The 7308-nt window shown below is 39.7% G+C and overlaps 1 pseudogene; it reads right to left on the reverse strand.

Annotated features, from left to right (window-relative positions):
- Positions 1–255: 255 nt before the first annotated feature.
- LOC113351585 lies at positions 256–6945 on the reverse strand (annotated as a pseudogene).
- Between the last annotated feature and the right edge of the window lie 363 nt (positions 6946–7308).

Below are 7308 nucleotides of genomic sequence, written 5' to 3' on the forward strand. Positions count from 1 at the left end.
TGGTCCCCCCTATAACAAAAAAAGTTAATTAGATAAATTGACCAATAATTAGTAAATAATTTGAGCAATATACTAGTACAATTTTTGCCACGGTGGGAGGACCGACCGAAAAAATTATCGTAAAACTAAATTTTGTACTCACAATTTAATTACGCCATAATAGCACACAGTCGAATTTGACTACTTATTTTTCTAGACTCGATTGTTTATAAAATTTGACTTCTTGATGGCATCAGCTGTAGGCTCAAAACGTGTTCACTGAGGATTTGGTGGACGACTGTTTGCAGAAGAAGCCCTTGAACCCCATTCCAGCAACTCTTTGCTTTTATCATCCGTGTGAACTACAATCTCATTGAAACACAAGCAATCCTTTTTAACTTCACTCGCAGTCTCAATCGCTTCCACAAGCCTCATATTGAACCTGTAGTCATCACACATGCATATAAGTTAATAAGTTTGTACCCTTACGTTACAACATTCGTACTCAATCTCAACACGAGCAAACTATAAAGTCCCAAATGGGAAGCCAGTTGTACCTTGGTGGTCCAACATTTTCCATCACCGTCATGAATAGCATCAACTAAAGCAGTGTAGTTCCATTTCTTAATCACATTGTAAGGTCCATCATGGATCTCAACTTCGATGGTGACCCACCATTATTTATCATGAAGAAGATGGTGTTCTGCTCATACCTCAACATTGTTGATATATATTGTGCAGTTACCTGAAAACTTCCATCACCAATACAAGCAATCACTCTCTTACCCGTTGCAGCTTAAGCATACCCAAGTGTTGCACCAACTGACCAACCAATAAACCAATACTGCATTTGGAATTCATACCCGCAACAACAACACTTATGTAAATTATAAAACCGCTAAAATAAACAAGAGCAGATAATAAGAATACGATGTTGATGCAAAATTTTTCACCCGCACTGTCATAGAATTGACAATCTTGGCTCAAAAGAACTCTACCAGCGGTTAAGGGGCATCCAGTTTAGACTTTTGGTTAAGGGGCAGCCTGTTTAGCCGTTAATCAAACATTAATCTGTTTACATTGAATTTCCGTTTTAGTTGATTCTCACATGTGCTTCACACACGTGTTGTCTTTTGTGAGTGGGTTTAACTTCTGTGGATTGGTCCTTGTTCGACCTGTATTGAAAATTAAATTTAAATCTTCTTTCTCTCTCATTTGCTTCCTCCCCCAAATCTGATCTCTACCCTTAGAGACCATGAGTTGTTTCTGAGCTAATTTGTAGTGTAGATCACTAAAATTGGTATCAGAGCACTCGATCCGAGTGTTCCGGTGAAGTTATGGTAACCTAGAAGGAATTCGACACTTTAAATAAGGGTGTTAATGAATTATCCAGCAATCAAAGTGAAGGATTCAAAGATCTCAACAAGAAGATCGATGATGCTCAGAACACACTTTCCCCGGCATTGTTAGCAGGACTATGAATCCTATTTGATTCTAAGATGTCGTCTCTGGAAGAGAAATTTCTCAATCAACAAAAATCAGGTGATGGGTTACTAGAGACTCCCTTCCAACAACAAAACAATTCGAAAAGCGTAGGTAATCACAATATCTTGTCTAATCAATTTTCGAATACTCACAAGCCCAAATTAGATTTCCTTAAATTTGATGGGAACAATCCTAGATCCTGGATTCGTAAATGTAACAAGTTTTTTCAACTACATTTAATGGATGAGGAGCATAAAGTCATGGTCGCCTCTCTTCACTAAGAAGGCAAAGCTGATGTGTGGTTTCATGACTATCAAATAAGTAGGGAGGTGATCCTGTGGGGAGACTTTTGCAGTGATGTTAATTTTAGGTTTCAAGAGCTCGGACATGATGATGTGGTGGGGGAGTTCAACAAGCTTTGTCAAGAAGGCACTGTGTTGGAGTACCAAGAACTTTTTGAGGAGCTCAAGGCCTTAATGATTTCTAATAATAGATACTTGAATGAAGCCTATTTCATTTCAAGCTTTGTCAGTGGACTCAAGGAAGAAATCAAGATGGCGGTCCAAATGCATTCACCCTCAACACTCACACAAGCCATGTACTTAGCAATGATGCATGAAGCAGTATTGGAGTGGACTGCTAGGAAGGTAAAATTTGTTTCAAGACTTCCTCCACTCTCAATGGGTAGTAGCAGCTCTAAAAGCTTTGTGACTCCACCAAAGTTTAACTCACCATCACCCACCAGTAGTGGCATCCTTAAACTACCCCCCATTAAAAAGTTAACCTATGCTCAGATGAGGGAAAAAAGAGAGAAAGGTTTGTGTTATAATTGTGATGAAAAGTATGATACTGTACACAGATGTATTAAACATCAGCTATACATATTGGTTGGAGATGAGGAAGGATCAACTAATTCAGGAGAGTAATCCCCTGGTAGTTCTCCAGGCATACAAGATCTAGAGAAAGAGGTGGAGATCTCCCTACATTCCTTATCTAGTAATGTTTCTCACAACACAATTAAAATTAAAGGTGTTACTAAGAATAAAAGGGAATTCACTGTCTTGATTGATAGTGGAAGTACACATAGTTTCATTGACCCTGAAATGGCAAGACTCAGTGGAGCCTTGATAGATACCACGGTAGCTTTACATGTAGATGTAGCAGATGGTAACAAGGTACTCAGTGATGCCAAATATCCTCAGTTTAGATGGAACATGCAGGGAAATAACTTCTCCTTTGATGTCAGAGTCTTAGATTTGGGTGGATGTGACATGGTGTTGGGAGTAGACTGGATGAGGACTATAAGTCATGTGAAATTTTATTTCAAGAAGATGACAATGTCCTTCAAACTGGGGGGGGGGGGGTAAGGAGATTGAGCTTAAGGGGCTTACTGAAGACATCGGAATTTCATCTATATCAGTGAGTGCTTGTCAGAAGTACTTCAAAAAGAACAAAAGAGGTATGGGATGGCAACTATTTTGCATAACAGCCATAAAGCCCCACCCTCAAACACCAGAAGTACTAGAACCCATACTCACCAAATATACTTCAATATTCAAAGAACCAACTTCATTTCCACCTGAAAGATCTCATGACCATCATATACCCCTACAACCAAACTCTACACCACCTAACCAAAGGCCTTACAGAATTCCCTATGTTCAAAAGGAAGTGGTTGAAAAGTTGGTTGAAGAAATGGTTAAGTCAGGGTGATCAAACCCAGTCACAACCCTTTTTCTTCCCCAATTTTACTAGTTAAAAAGAAGGATGGGAGCTGGAGGTTCTGTGTTGACTATAGAAAAGTTAATGAGATCACTGTTAAAGACAAGTACCCCATTCCAGTCATTGAAGAACTGTTAGATGAGTTAAAAGTATCATTTGTCTTTTCCGAAATTGACTTGAGAACAGGGTACCACCAGATTAGGGTGTCACCTAAGGACACTCAGAAGACTGCTTTCAAAACACACCAAGGGCACTATGAATTCTTAGTAATGCCTTTTGGATTGACTAATGCTCCAGCCAGTTTTCAAGACTTGATGAATGATGTATTTAAGCCTTACTTAAGGAAGTTCATACTAGTATTCTTTGATGACATACTAATCTACAGTCCAAATATGGAGACTCATCAAGAACATCTACAACTTACTCTAACCAACTATATGCAAAGCTCAGTAAATGCTCATTTGGCTAGGACAGGTTGGAGTACTTAGGGAACATCATATCAGGTGAGGGGGTAGCTGCTGATCCCACTAAGGTAGATTGCATGGTGAAATGGCCTACTCCTGTAACCATTAAAGACCTAAGGGGTTTTTTAGGCCTAACAGGGTATTATAGGAAGTTTGTGAGGAATTATGGACTCATTTCCAAGCCATTGACTGATTTATTGAAGAAGAATTGTTTCCAGTGGAATGACTCAGCTCAGCTAGCCTTTCAAAAGCTTAAGGATGCTGTCACTTCCACACCAGTCTTGGTATTGCCATACTTTAGAAAACCCTTTGAAATCTCAACTGATGCCTGTGATACTGGAGTGGGAGCAGTTCTCATGCAAGGGGGAAGACCTATAGCCTACTTCAGCAAAGGAATGGGACCCAGATTCTTGGCTATATCTACCTATGAGAAAGAATTGATAGCAGTGGTAATGGCTGTGTCAAAGTGGAGATCTTACTTATTGGGAAAGAAATTCACCATCTTCACAGACCACCAAAGTATTAAATACTTCATGGAGCAAATAATTCACTCACTACTTCAGCAAAAATGGCTAGCCAAGTTGTTGGGCTATGATTATGAGCTAAAGTATAAAAAGGGGACTGAGAACCAGGTAGTTGATGCCTTATCCATAGTCCACTCGGAAGAGCAACCCTCATGCCAGAGTCTAATACAACTACAGCCTGAGTGGTTCACAGAAATTCAAGACAGTTATGAGGAAGATAATCATGCAAGGGACCTCATTCCCAAATTAACTATACATGAAGGAGCAGTGGAAAACTATTCTTATCAGCAAGGAGTGTTGAGATACAAGAGAAGACTCTATATTGGAAAACATGGTGGATTAAGACAGAAAGTTATTCTGTCCACTCATTCTTCACCATTGGGGGGGCATTCTGGAACACATGACACTTACCAGAGAGCTAAGATGTATTTCTTTTGGATAGGAATGCACAAGGATATTAAAAGCTTTGTCCAAGCTTGTGATGTATGCCAACAACACAAGGGTTTTAACGCCAGTCCAGCAGGCCTACTTCAACCACTCTCCATTCCAGAGAAAGCTTGGGAACACATCAGCATGGATTTCATTTCTGGCCTCCCAAAATCTGAAGGCAGGGAGGTTATATTGGTGGTGGTAGACAGACTAACTAAATTCAGCCATTTCATTCCATTAAGCCATCCCTATACTGTAGCTTCAGTGGCAAAGGTATTTATTGAGATTGTGTTTAAACTCCATGGCCTTCCTAAATCTATTGTGTCAGACAGAGATGCAATTTTTCTGAGCAACTTCTGGAAAGTCTTTTTTGATAGACTAGGTTCTGCATTACATATGAGCACAACTTATCACCCTCAAACTGATGGGCATACTGAGAGGGTGAATGCCTGTTTGGAATCTTATTTAAGATGCATGACTAGCTTTAAACCCAGCAAGTGGGTTAGTTGACTACCCTTGGCTCAATGGTGGTACAACACCAGTTACCGCACAAGCCTCAATCTCACTCCATTTGAAGCCTTGTATGGGTATGCACCACCATAGTTTGGTGTCACTTCAGCAGCACAAGGAGTTCACCCTGTAAGATGACAAGGGAAGGACAGAGTGGTCATTTGTTGTTCGTGACTGGGTGTATCTGAGACTACAACCTTATAGACAGACCTCAGTCCAACTAAGAAAGAACCTCAAGCTCTCAGCAAAATTCTTTGGGCCATACCAGGTTGAGGAAAAAATTGTCCAGGTAGCTTATAGACTGAAACTTCCAGATGACTCCAAAATCCACCCAACTTTACATGTCTCTTAGCTGAAGCCTAAACTTAGGGAAGGGATCTTGCCACAGACAGCCCTGCCTCAACTATCTAAAGATGGGGAGATGAAGGTAAGACCCTTACAGGTGCTTGACACAAGGTTTATCAAGAAGAACAACTGTGCAGTTGAGCAAGTTTTGATTCAGTGGGAGGGGATGAAAGATTCTGAGGCCACTTGGGAAGACAAGCTAGCCATTGAGGTGAAATTTCCAAAGGTGATTCTTGAGGACAAAAATCTAAATAAGGGAGGGCATTTGTCATAAAATTGACAATCTTGGCTCAAAAGGACTCTACCAGCGGTTAAGGGGCATCAAGTTTATACTTTTGGTTAAGGGGCAGCCTGTTTAGCCGTTAATCAAACATTAATCGGTTTATTTTGAATTTCCGTTTTAGTTGATTCGCACGTGTGCTGTCTTTTGTGAGTGGGTTTAACTTCTGTGGATTGGTCCTTGTTCGACCTATGTTGAAAATTAAATCTAAAACTTCTTTCTCTCTCATTTGCTTCCTCCCCCAAATCTGATCTTTACCCTTAGAGATCCTGAGTTGTTTCTGAGCTAATTTGTAGTGTAGATCACTACACACACCCTTAGGGTAATTTCAATTTCTGGCAGTTAAACCAGGAATCACCCGATGCGGCAATCACAGCACTGTCACCCGATAGCATCTTTTGAATGTGTTTAAACAATATGTTAACCCTTAATGGCTCTTTTGGGTCACATTGAGGAGGAAGCCCTTCTGGGACATAAATCGTGTGGTAATTTTCATAAGCAGTTGTGTTTCGCTGGAGTTTCTTATCTAATGCTGGTAAGAATTTCTTCATCAAAACACATCCAAATGCAGGTCCATTAGCGATCATAACCCGGTCAGTCTGCACGATAATCGCCTTCTTATTTTTGAGAAGTAGTGAGTACCCCACAGAGTTGTAGTCATTGAAGATTGGTCCGGAAAATATGTTAGCATCAGCTGATTCGACAATCTCAGCACATAAATCCGTGCTTACTACACCCCAAAAGTCCCAATGAAATATGGATGAGTCTCCTTCATTATTCCTTTGGCCGATGGCATCACAACAACTGGATAACCACAAGCATCTGTCAACTCAAGAAACACACTGCAAGCCTTGGCAACCCTTATTTTTGTCCCTTCCACCATCACTAGCTTTACTGCCTTATTCAAGAACTTTGCTGCAGCATCCACTGCTGCTTCCAACCCCAAACTATTACTCAACCTGCATTCCCACACTAAGCACTCAAAATAAACACCTAGCAAAACTAACACTCAAATATTAAAAAACACCAGTGACTAAAGGCTCTCGACTATATGTAGGATGCAGTATCAGTATGGCAGAAAAATTATAGAATGGAACGTAGATTCTTACATGGGTGCTAAGTAGAATGAATCAAATAAATCATCTTCTCTGCCCCACTCATTCAAACTTTTCAAAACAAACCCTAACTCACTAAAACGTAAAATCATCACCTGAAACTTGATTCGATATGTAATTTTAAACCTAATCCGTCAATTAATTCAATACCTAACTCAAATCTCGATCGGAATCTTCACGGTAATAGTAGAAACCCTAATTCCTAATATTCACTATAATTATGCAATTCAACTATCAATTCATCTACATAGTTCTCACATCCGAAAACCCCAGTACTTATTCTACAGAATAATCAATAATTTCACATACATTCAAAATACAATAAGAAACCCTAATTTCAATTACCTGATTTATCCTTTCCAGTAGCTTGAATCGATTACTTCAATAAATACCACTACCAACAATCATTACATGATCTTTTCTCTCATATCTTGGTCTAAAAATCTTAAACTAAT

This window comes from Papaver somniferum, chromosome 2 (assembly GCF_003573695.1).
Source record: "Papaver somniferum cultivar HN1 chromosome 2, ASM357369v1, whole genome shotgun sequence".
NCBI classification, from domain to species: Eukaryota; Viridiplantae; Streptophyta; class Magnoliopsida; order Ranunculales; family Papaveraceae; genus Papaver; species Papaver somniferum.